Source organism: Orcinus orca, chromosome 2, assembly GCF_937001465.1.
Source record: "Orcinus orca chromosome 2, mOrcOrc1.1, whole genome shotgun sequence".
In the NCBI taxonomy this organism is placed as follows: domain Eukaryota; kingdom Metazoa; phylum Chordata; class Mammalia; order Artiodactyla; family Delphinidae; genus Orcinus; species Orcinus orca.
The window spans coordinates 68,048,554-68,060,878 of NC_064560.1; the positions used below are offsets into that span (position 1 = coordinate 68,048,554).

The 12,325-nt window shown below is 47.1% G+C and overlaps 1 protein-coding gene and 1 non-coding gene across 2 annotated transcripts in view; both read left to right on the forward strand.

Annotated features, from left to right (window-relative positions):
- The window catches only part of ST8SIA2 (ST8 alpha-N-acetyl-neuraminide alpha-2,8-sialyltransferase 2), a 62,739-nt gene that overhangs the window by 17,128 nt on the left and 33,286 nt on the right, over positions 1 to 12,325 (forward strand). The gene's annotated exons all lie outside the window — the stretch shown is intronic.
- On the forward strand, positions 4,427 to 4,570 carry LOC117202073 (small nucleolar RNA U109). Its single transcript, XR_004484247.1, has one exon. It is a non-coding gene; the product is annotated as a small nucleolar RNA U109 (small nucleolar RNA).

Consider the following 12,325-nt stretch of genomic DNA (forward strand, 5'->3'; position numbering starts at 1 on the left):
TGGGCGGTTATGATTCTGTTCCTTTGCTGCAGTGTTTCCTGTATGTGTATGTGTGTGAGTGTTTCTTGTCTCCAGATTTCAATTTTAAGCACCTTCAGACGGGAGACTGTCTCCGTCCCCCATTGTGACCCCAGAGCCCAGCCCGGGGCCCATCATGCACGTTAATTAGAACAAAAAGAAGAGAAGGAAGAAGAATTCAGCTATGACCTACTCTCTCTTCTCAGAAAAGTTTAATAGGAACAACAATAAAAATAAAATTTAAAATAGCATCTGGCAAGCTGTTTATACGTAATCATTATCTCTTTTACTCTTCATGGTTTACTCATTTTAAGAGGTGAGGAAGCTCCGTTTTCCATATTCCGCTAGTGAGGGTGGAGTTAGGGATCTCACCAAAGCCCATGTTAACGACAGTGTTGGACGAAAGAGGCATTTCCATCAAGAAAACAAGAGGCTAGATCCCTTTCTCCCATCCCCTCCGCCAGGAGATGGGTAGGCTCTGTGTATCCTCTCCCTGCTCCCGCCCACAGCATCACCTGGTTCTGAATGTGCCCGTGCAACGCATGTGCAGGTGTTCTACTATCTAGAAAAAAAAAAAGCGTTAAATTTCCTGTCCACCTGTCAGTCGGGAGGTAGAGAATTCTCTTTGCCTCTTGATTATTCTAAACCTCAAGGAGGGGTCGGGGTGTCCCCCTTCACCCTAGCCTTCTCCCCTGGCACTTTCTACAGGAATGTGATGGCAGGAGAAATGGAAAGAGGGTGAGGCTCTGAAGCAGCCCCCAGATGCAGAGCCCTTAGTGACAACTTGGGCCACTGTCCCCTGGGCACCGTCCAGAGCCACCAGCCCAGACCTTGGAGGTAGGCAGGCCTGTGACTGTGATGCCGCCTCAGGCCCCAGCCCACCCTGGGTGTCTGGCCTGATGCTTAGGGCAAGAGGAAAATCAAAGGAGGGGGGCTTCCTGTTAACCCATCTTTGTTCCTCTCCTTCGTACTTCTTTAGAACAGGAACCAGGTTCCCAGCCTTCTGCACAGCCTGAACTTCCTGTCCAAAGCTGCTGGAAATATTCAAAGTGTTAAGGTCAAAGTCTCCTAGAATGAGGGGTGGGAATCAAGAGGCATGGAACAACCCCGGGTCACTTGGACACTCCGCTTGTCCTGACATGGCTTCACACCTCCTCCTCTCAGCTGTGGCAGCTGGAGTTGCGGGCATGTCTGGAGTCAGGTGTAGAGTCCCAGGTACGATGCCCGTCTGGCCCTGCTCTCTGGCTTCTCTTCTGGGTTTGCTCCCGTTACAGCATGCCCCAGTTCTGACTGAGCTCAGACTTTCACCACCACTCCACCCCAACCTCTTGCACCAAGTTCCTGATTTGGAGATAATCCGTCAGACAGAGCCAGGTTCAAATCCTGCCCCAGCTCCCTCTTCCCTGTAAACCCTTGGATATGATGCTTAACATCCCTAAACAAAATGGGAGTCATAAAAAGGCCCACCTCTTAGGGCTGCGATAGGGACAAAAGGAGAAAATCCACAGTGAGGGTTTGGTCCGTGTCTGCCCCGTGGTAAGTGCCTAGTCAGTGTTAACTCTGGTCATGGTCGCTTCTCCACGATCTGTCTGAGCAGATGTCTCCTCAAGTCCCCATTCAGACACCCGATTCTAGCATCAACCTGGACACAGCCTTGGGTGCCAGCATCCTCCCTATGCCCGTCCGCATCCCACCCCCCACCTGCTACCAGCTGCAGTGATGTTTGTTGGCTGATGTCACTTTCCGTGCCCTGAAGCAACAGGGCTGGAGTTCATTTTCTCCACCCTGAGCACTGTCTCGGGGCTTTTCTCAAAGGCAATCAGAAAGCAGCTCACAAGGGGGACCCAAAGGGCAGAACCCCCCCCCCCAATTCCTCCCCAGAGCCTTGGACTCCCACAGAACATGCGCTGGGGAGTGGGGATGGAGACCACAGCTCACACCTGAGGCGTTAGGGCTGAGTATCCCTCCAGAGCCAGGGCTGGCTTTCCATTACTAGTCTATCAGTTAATGATTCAATCAGCAAGTCCAAGAAAGCAGCCTTGTGCCACATCATAGGGAGAATGGAGCTCCCAAATTTTCTTTTCCAGAACTTTTGTCTTCTGAATATTGTGTGTGGGGTGGGGACGACGGTGCCTCTGGGTGTTCCTCTTCTGCTCTGGTTGATTTTATCAATAAGCATCTTGTCAGTTGTCATTGAAAGGGAGCAAGGAACTAGTACTCCCTGCCACTTCCTATACACCCTCAGGTCCCGTAGCGTTGCTGTACCTGGCATAAGTGGGGCTTCTGAGTCAGGGAAGGTCATGGAAAAGGTGACACGAGCTGAGTTTTGCTACCTGAGTAGGAGTGGGTCTAGGGATCTCAAACTCAAATGCCTTCAAGGTCTAGGCAGGTCACATAAATAAGTGAAACAGTACAGTGTAAGACAGTAAGGAGTGATGTGGACTGTGGGAAAATATAGTTTATACCCCGCCCCCAAAGTGAGGCACAGCTGCTTCTCATCTCCACCAGTTACTATGGTTCAGGGTTCTGATTGTTCAAAAGAAGCCAAAACTTAAGATATTTTATAATGACTAATCCCTTGAGTTTTTACCATTGGCCTCTTAATCCTAAAAGATTTAACATTGTGCAAGCTCCCCAGGCCAGATACGACCTGGGGCTGGCAAGTCATAAACTCTGAATTAAGAAAATGGAAAACAGAATAAAGGGTTCTGGAGAGAGAGGATAACGTTCAAAGGCACAATCTTGTGATCTGACTCACACGTTCCGGAAACTGCCCATTGCTTGGTGGAGTTAGCAGGTGGATGTGTGAGAAAGTGAAGATGAGGACAGACTCAGAGTCTTCTGTGCTGTGCTAAGGAACCCGAACTTTATTTTGAAAGCAATGGGGCTCGGTGAGGGAACCCACTTCAAGGAGGAAGCGCCATGTTGCATTTTGCATTTTGGAAATCCGGGTCCCACGTGGGAGCGTTTGGCAAAGGATGACTCTCTGCGGACAGGGAGGTAAGACAGAAACCATGGCGGGGAACCTGAAGGAAGGCATGAGGGCATGGCACCTGCTGTCAGGTGGGAGAGTCTGAAGGCTGGGTGATCTTGGAGGGGAAACCTGGTGAGAGGGGATGGGGAGTGTCCACAGCACCCTGATTCTGCATGACTGGGTGGGTACCATTCCTGAGGGAAACCTGGGGGAGAGCAGGTTGGGGGTGTGAGTGCCGGTCAGGTCTGAGGACTGTGTGGCGGTGACCAGGCTGTTCTGTGATTCTGGAACCTGGAAGTGCATCGGGAGTTTTGGGCATGTAGATGAACAGTGGAAGCCGGGGCTTCTCAAGGCTAAGGGTGGGCTCTGAGAAACCCTGACATCTAGGGGAAGGGCCTAGGAGGAAGGCCTGGGAGGGAGCAGCAGAGAAGAGTTTCAAGGAAAACCTGGAGGAGTGTTGACACTTGATGAAGGAGGAGGGAATCTAGGACCTAAGGGACATTTCAGGGTCTCGTTCAGGAGAACTGATGTGTCGTCAACCCACTCAGGGACCAGGCCACACCCTGTGGGTCCCACTGGGGCTCCATCCGGCACAGCCCTGTGGCTGGTGGATGGACCACACCCAGGTCTTGGCAACATGACTGTCAGATGTGCCTCTCGTGCTCGTTAGCCGAGCACTTCTTTGCTGAAGAAAAGAAAATGCACTAATTTAATCTCGGGCAGATCTCCCCACTGGACGGCCGCAGAGCCACCCAACAGAGCAGAAGCAGCGGTGAGAATCACAGTTCTGCCACAGATAACACATTCCATTTTCTTCCGTCCACCGCTCCTTATTTCTCCCTAATGGACCATGCTGTTGGAAGGCAGCTTCCCTGAGGACAGCTGATCCGAGGGGCCTTGGCAGAGTCCACACGCAGCAGTGGTTTCTTCTGACCCCGAAGGCAGCAGCCATTGCCTTCAATAACAACACTGCAACTGACATTCACGTCTGCCTGGAGCTTCTTGCTTTAATCCCACCACAGGACCCCGCTTTGCAGAGAAGGACCTCAAGACCTCAAGATGCCAAGGGCTGCAAAGCTAGAGCACGTTGGGAACCAGAACTCCAGCACCCTCACTGACGGTCCCGCCGTCCTCCTTCCAGGTGACGGCAACATTCCCTGAGTGGTGTCGGCTGTCGGGGGAGCAGCATTTATCCAGGTCCCGCAGAGTAGGGAAGGGGACAAGACATATCAAACACCCAGAAGAAAAGTGACTTTAAAGTCATCCCCAACCCAGGTGCCCTCCAGGGGTTTTCTCAGGAAAATGCTGCAGCTGTGTTAATAGGGACACGGCCTCTCTGAATGCAGGTCTGTCAAGAAGTGAACAAAGGGGAGGGAAGAAAGGCCGGCTTAAGGCAGAGAGCTTTCAAGTCCCAGCGAGGCGAGTTCAAGAGCAGAGCACGGCCCGTCGGACAGACGTTCTGCTTCTCTTTAAAGAGCACGGATTTATCCACACCGTGTGACATGAATGAAATGAGAAGTTTTCAGGGCTGCCAACCTCTCCGTTAAGGTTTTGCAGTGGTATATTTCTAATACAATAAAAAAGAGGAAAACGACAGCCAAGGCTAACACTGTGTCTGCAGCAAGAGGCCGCAGCAACTGTCAATAGTGGACGCTAAGTGACGGGCCAGTGGAAGTGCTATGGTTTGAATGTTTGTGTCCTCCACCCCACAAATTCACATGTTGGAATCCTAATGCCCAATGTGATGGTATTTGGAGATGGGGCCTTTGGGGGTGATTAGGTCATGAGGGTGGAGGCCTCATGAATGGGGTTAGTGCCCTTATAGAAGAGGCTTCAGAGAGACCCCTCACCCCTTCCACCATGTGAGGATAAAAGATGTCTGTGACCTAGAAGAGGGCCCTCATCTGGCCATGCTGGCACCCTGACCTCAGACTTCCAGCCTCTAGAACTGTGAGCAATCAGTTGGTGTTGTTTATAAGCTCCCCAGACTACGGTATTATGTTCTAGCTGCCCAAATGGACTAAAATAGGATTGAATGAATTTTCATATAAAACTCTTCCTAAGTGTAGTTTTTAATGGCTAGACCGCATTTTGTCCTTAGGTGTGGTGCCAGTGGAGAATCTGACTTGAATATTTTCCCAGTTAGCTCACCAAGTGTCTCGCAACTACTTGTTGAGTAACCTTTGCTTCCTCTTAAGTCTCTGGCATCTCTTTGACTGTGTATTAAATTCTTACATGCAGCAGGTGAAGGGCAGGGTGCAGGAGCCAGTGTTCTGCAGGCACACGTGGTTGGACTATATGCAAACTGAATCCCTGCTCTGACAGTTTATTTGCTGGGGGTGACCCTGGGCAAATCACTTAAACTTTTTGAGCCTGCATGTCCTATTTCTAAAACCAAAATATGAAAATTAACATGCCACTGGTACAGTGCCTGGCACAGGGTGGAACTCAGGCAAATGAAGTTATTAATACTTTTCACTGTTCTCTTGGAATCCACATCCCCTTCCTAAGGATGTGTTTTGTTAACATGTACGTCTGGGACTGGGATTGTCACCTGGAATAATGAAGCCATCGCTCTTGGGGAGTAAATTTTGGTGGGGGCAGGAAGATGTTGACAAAAATATTCAACCATATTTTTTATCTGAAAATTTTATAAAACTAATATTTTGTAAGAAAAATATTTTTTATATTTTGATAGAAAGTAATGCTGGACAAAATCTTGTTGGGTGTGAATATAGAGAAAAATTGAGATTTTTTTAATTGGGGGGCACCCTCTGTTAGGGGAACAGAAAGAATCAAGGAGGGATTTTATGTCGTTATTAATGGAACCTTAAAGTGTTGAGAGGAGTGTGATTTAAAATAATGGATTTTCAGAGCCAGAAGGAATCTTAAAGATGCCCTGAGGACTCTAACCCTTCTCTTCACTTGGGATCGTTTATCATGACTCTTCCCAGTAGCTTATTTTCTCCAGCGGGAGAAGGTTTGTCCAGGGCCACCCTGTGGCCAGAACCAGGAAGTCCCGACTTTACTTATCCAGGAAGGAGGACGTACCACCAAATGTTGACAGAGTTCAAATAAGATGGGGACAGACATGCCCATCACAAGGTGTTCATACAAGAGTGCTTTTGATAGAGTGTTGGGGACATGAACCAGAATGGAGTGGTAGGGGGGAGAGGGTAGAGCAAGGAATCACAGACAGTGTAGAAGCTTGCAAAGTGCTGGCGAGAGACAGAGAAGTAGCTGAGGGGTGTATGAAAGGAAAGTTGGGTCGTTTATTGAAGATGAGAAAAGCAAACATATATATAAATGCTAGTGGGGATGAGCCAGCAACATGGCAGAGTCATAAGGCGCTGGTCTGAGCCAGCCTGCTGGGTTCAAATCCTGACATCCCTTCTTAGTAGTTGTGTGGCCCCGGGCAGGATTTTCCCCTTCTCTGTGCCTCTGTTTCCTCTCAGGTAGAAATGGATCATCATTTCTACATTCTCGGGCTACTGTCAGGCTTAAATGAAGTAATATAAAATTTGTAGGACAGAATCTGGCATATACAAGGTCCAAGATAAAGACCAGAATTATTATGCAGCTGAAATGAAGCTTTAACTATATGGGGAAGAGAGAAGAAGTAGTTGATGGAATAAGAATCGCCAAAGGCAGGAAGGGATGCAATTCCAAACACAGGTGGAGGTCCTGGGTTTGGATAAGAGGACAGCTGGCTTCTTGTAACAAAGGACGGGAGGAGGCAGATTCCTTCTACTTGTAAATATTCACTGACTTCTGATGATGTCCAGGCACTGGGGGTGCAGCCGTCAACAAGATAGACACAGTGCTTCCATCATGGAACTTACATTCCTGTGGCAGAGGCAGACCGTACACAAGGTACATGATATGGTGATGAGAAGACAAAAGGGGATGGGAGTGGTAAGGGCCACAGTGGGGGGAGTAGGATAGCAGATGCTATGTTAAATGGGATGGTCAGGGAAGGCCACTCTGAGAAGGTCCGGTATGAGCCAAGATTTGAAAAAGGGGGAAAGGGAGGAGTGAGCCATGGGGTGTCTGTTGGAAAAATGTTCCAGGAAGAGGGAACAGCCAGTGCGAAGGCCCTGTATCTGGAGCACTCCTGGCAGGTGTGGGTAGGTGGGCAGTGGTGGTGGGAGTGAGGCTGGGGTTTCCCTTCTTCCTCCCCGAGACATGCTTCCGGTGGGGGCTGAATCCTCTTCTCTACAGCGAAGGGATGGCTTCAGCTTTTTTGACTCATCTATTCATTCAGCAGTCCTCTTTGCAGCACATTGGATGTGCAGGAGATATGTGACCTCTACCCCTCCATGGTAATGCAGAGATGATCAGGACCCTGTCCTAGGCTTGGCCCCAGTCTAGGGGCTGGTGACGAAGCCACGTGCTAGGTGAAGCTGCAGTGGTAGCTGAGTGTAGGGAGAACCTTGCTGCAGGTGTGACCAGGACACCGAGGCAGGTCAAAGGACGCTGGTTCACTGTAAAGAAGGGTCTTCAGAAGTGGGGCGGGAGGGACTCAGAAAAGGCTCCGTAGCCATGAACTACTTACTGGAGAAGTCTTCTCTACTGACAGCTTTCACCAGCTCCAGTTCAACCAACTGCAGAGATATGTATCGTCTCTGACTTTTAACTGCGTTGGTTTCTGGGGTTTTGAGTGGTCTGGATTTGGAACGCATCATTCTCTTAGAAGTCTTTGTATTATAAAGTCTGTCTCCTTTATAAAATGAGTGTAGATTGGAGGAGGACCAGTACCACATGAGTTGGTCATCCCAGTTCATGTATCATTTCTGGCTGGTGCCTCGGTTTACTGCGAAAGTGTTTGGTCTGGATGATAAATTATATGGTCTCTCTCCTGGTTGTTGGTCATGATGAGAAAGAGAAAAGATCAGGAATAAGTGTTATGGGAAATGCTTGGCATCCAAGTGGCTTGTTTACTTTTCTGATGTGCAGATGACTAGTATAAGAGGCTGGGGAAATTGGCTGGAATCAAAGCCCTCCGTTCTCACGAATATTTTCTGAGGTCGAGCAGAGGGAAGAGCCAAGAGTGAGCTGGTACCTTTTTGAACACTGATGGAAGCTGATTACCAAACAAAAGTTTGCTGAAATTGCAGCCAGCGGATACATCAAACCAAGCTAATATTTAACGTGAAGGAAGAGAGGATGGCAGAAGAAGGAGCTGAGCATTCAGTGAGGTGGGCATAAGAAGACAGAAGCCCATGAGCTTGCTACTGTAACCCTCCTGTTAGCACCTACAACACCCACAGAAGCCAGAGGTCTCAATTGTCATGGAAACACCATTGTCAAGGCTGAAACCTACACTGGTCTCTTCGGAGCTCTATGCCCAGCAGCGTTTCAGTGTCTGTGAGGTCCAAGAGCTCCAGTGCCATGATGAGACTTGCTGAATAGGAAAAGGCATCTCAAAGACTGTCGAGCACATCAGTGAAGGTGTTAGACCTGGCCTGAAGAGCTGGAAGCTGAGTGGGTGAACCCGGAGGAGGGTAACAAACTGGTGTCAGACACGGGTGGCACTGGGAATAAACCTAAATTTGGTGCAAACATCATACCAGAAGTGTCGTTTGCTGCCTGTAAAGCCGGAGCTGCTGAGAGGGGGCCCCCTGTACCGTCACACTGAGTCCTGGCTGGCAGTGCGGAAGTGACTGGCCAGTGCCAGCTTTCATTGTGATCCAGGGTAGTTTTCACGCTGCCAACGAGCCGACAGTACAGGAGTTTTTGATCCTCACTGTTGGAGCTGTGACTTCAGGAAAGCCGTGCTCAGGGCAGCAGAAGCCTGCCTCGACCAGAAGGATGTCATCAGAAATGGGGCAGAGATGCTTTGTGGAGGGGCATTTTGCTCCTAACATCCTAGAGAAGGAATTAGCAAAGGCTCACAGGTCAAAGCCTACCTCACAGGTCAAAGCCTACCCTACCTCACAGGGCAGCTACCTGTTACCGTGTGGCTCTCCAGCTGAGACGATTTTACAGTTTTAAAGGGTTGCAGAAAAATCTAAATAAGTATAACATTAATACCAAGTGCTTTATGATATGTCATGCACTGTTTTAATCTCTGCACTCATTAGCTCACTTAATCTTTATAAAAACTCCGTGAAGTAGATACTATTACTCATTTTTTTAGATGAGGAAACAAATGGAAGCTTCTAGATAGGTTAGCAGTAGTCAAAGATCACACAGCTAATGATTAGTTCAGCTGGAATGCAGACACTGGGAGTCTTATCTCAGAGCTTGTGCTCTTAACTTGCTTCCCCATATGACAAGTTCTCCAACACTGTTAGGGTGTATAGAGTATAAGTCCAAAAGAGAGATTCAGGTGACACAATCCGGTGAGTTCACCAGAGGGAAGGTAACAGTGTTTCAGAGAAGCAAGGGAAGGCTCTATAGAGGAATGAGGCCACCTTTCTACCATGATGACAGGAACACTAACTTTGAACCTCAGTTAACTAAAGTCTCATCCCCCAAAAAGAATTACATTCTTCTTATTAACAGACCTGTTACCCAAAATAATGTACTCAATCATTATTATTATATTTTTAATTTCATCAATAAGAACTTTGTTGAAATTTGTTTTCTCTTTTGTTGTTTAAGTATCTTCATCTGCATAAGATCTTCAATTTTTCCTCTTGGCCCACAAAGCCTAAAATATTTGCTGTCTGGCCCTTTAAGGAAAAGTTTGCCAACTTATATCCTAAAGAATTCAGGGCCTTGGAGTTGCTGTGGAATGTGATGGGAAAGGCTGGTGAATGGCACAGATGCAGCAGCATCTAACTCTTAGAGTTTGGAAAGTATGACGTTGAACTTTGGGTCTCCTGATGACACCAGCCATTACATCACTCTGATTAGTTGGTGAATGAGTACAAGTCCTTCATCAAGGACTACCTAGTGGCATCCACTGAAGATGCCTTAGGCCAGTATGACTGCAAAGCTTGGAAGTTCTCCACTAGTGGAGGTGGTGCCCAGGTGGTAGGGGATGGTTGCACAGTGACCAACCTGAAAAGTATTCCCAAGCCTATGGGCAAGGACTCTGTGCAACTGCCTTCTGCTCAGAATGAATGAAAAAGACCCTGTGACAGAGTCTTTTCAGGAGTTCAAACTGGCCCAGTCCAAAGGATGGGGCACCATATTTCTCACTGTGCCAAGGAAACTGAAGATACTGTCATTGCCAGCCTTGTGACTGGATCTGCACCGGACCAACCAAGGCAGGTGCCCCCTTGCCCGTCTGAGCACTTGGCCAAGTATGACCAGCTCTTCAAATGGAGGAGGAAATGGACATCAAAGCTCAATTTGCCAGCAAAAAATTCAGGAAGTTCCTAGCCAAGTATGCTCTGGGCAGGAGAGCCCCTGAGCTCTTGAGCCCCAAGCACTTGTCAGCTGGTGGGACTTCTGCTCCTGTCCTAATCACAGGTGCTCAATGATCCAGACACAAACACTTTGGAAGGGACTTTCCTTCCCCCGTCTCTGTGATATTCTAGCTCCTGAGAATGGCCACATCCAAAGCCAGGCTTCCGACATGCTACTCCATGGATGAACCCTGAAATACTTTATTAAGTCAAAGAAGCCAGGCATAAAAGGACAAATATTATATGATTCCACTTACAAAAAATATCTAGAGTAGGCACATTCACAGAGATAGAAGAATAGAATAGAATAGAGTACTAGGGGGTTGGGGGAGCAGGGATTGGGGAATTATTGTTTAATGGGTATAGAGTTTCTGTTGGGGGTGATGAAAAAATTCTAGAGATAAATGCTGGTGATGGCTCCACAATATTGTGAATATATTGGATGCCACTGAATCGTACACTTAAAAAGGGATAACATGGAAATTTTATGTTATGTATATTTCACCACAAAAAAGAAAAAGTCTTTAAAAAAACACCCTGGAACCCTGTTGGAATCCCTTGCTCTGCGCATGTGAATGACTGCAAATCATCCTTTTCCTTCTTTTCTCCCTACCATGTGTTTGTGGGGCCACATACTTATAATGTGTCCTTGGAGGATCAACAGGCAGGACCCCCAGTGGTTTATATGCACAAGGTGAAAGCACACGTTCAGTATCTTCCCAAAACTGTAAAGGAAGAATCATCTGCAAATTCATGAATTGTGTTTTAGTTTAATCTTTTATTCTCAGGACTAATCAACTGTTTTAAGTTGGGTCCGCACACTTAATTAAAGCTTTCAGCTCTTGAAAGTTCATTTACTGAGCCTGACTCTTCAGTGAGGAACTAAGGATGTGGGAGATTCTAACACAGCTATGAAACCCCAGCACACTGAAACGACCTTACCTATAGAACAACTGCGCTTGGATGAAGAGGCTAAACAGAAATGCAGTTTTCAGGTTTGCTAATTGCTTTTCACTGAAAACAAATCCAACTATGCATGTTATTATTTTTTTAAGATGTTTTTGATGTGGACCACTTTTAAAGTCTTTATTGAATTTGTTACAATATTGCTTCTGTTAGCTCCCTGACCAGGGATTGGACTCGCACCCGCTGCGTTGGAAGGCAAAGTCTTAACCACTGGACCGCCAGGGAAGTCCCTGTTATTATTTTTTTAAACAGGCTATTTTTATTTTTTGTCTTAGTTTACTGCTCAGAAAGAGTATTATGTTCATGGTGGAAAGGAGACTGACATCTTAAAATGTAGAGCTTTGGAGTAATCAACCTCCATCCTCACTATGGCTGAGAATATCAGGCAGGGTCAAGTGGACAGGGATTATTACTAATATTATACCTTGTTTTATAGAGTTCTTTATAGTGTGAAAAGAGCTTTCCCACATATTTACTCATTTGGATGACCTAAGCATCTTTGTTTCTATGATTTCAGAAGTTGATGAATTATCTTTAGCAAATTTTTCTCACCTGATCATCTTCCTCTGTCACTCAACCAAGCAGGTATCAGCATTCCCCAATCACAAGGGATGTAAGCTTATTTTAATAACAATGGAGGCAAAACCTAATTAGAAAAAAAAAATCCCTTGCCAATTCACGTGATTCATTTTGAGCCAAATTATCTGCAACCTGAGTTTCTTTGAATGACAGTCTGCCCCATTCTCTGGGTATCTGAGAGGTGAAACTGTGTCTTGTACAGGTATAAGTAATATGTGTGAACACAGCATGCAAACTGCAGGGAAGACTTTGGAAGAAAAGTCCCACTTAGCACTGAAGTTAGATTTGATTCACTGAGCCTCAGCTGGACAAAGTACTATGCAAGGCTGGGAAGGTGAACAAAACAGGGTCCCCCTGTTTTAATATAGGTTTTATTATTATTTAGGTATGGTCAGGCCAACAGATCAGGAGATGACCACCATTGAAAATG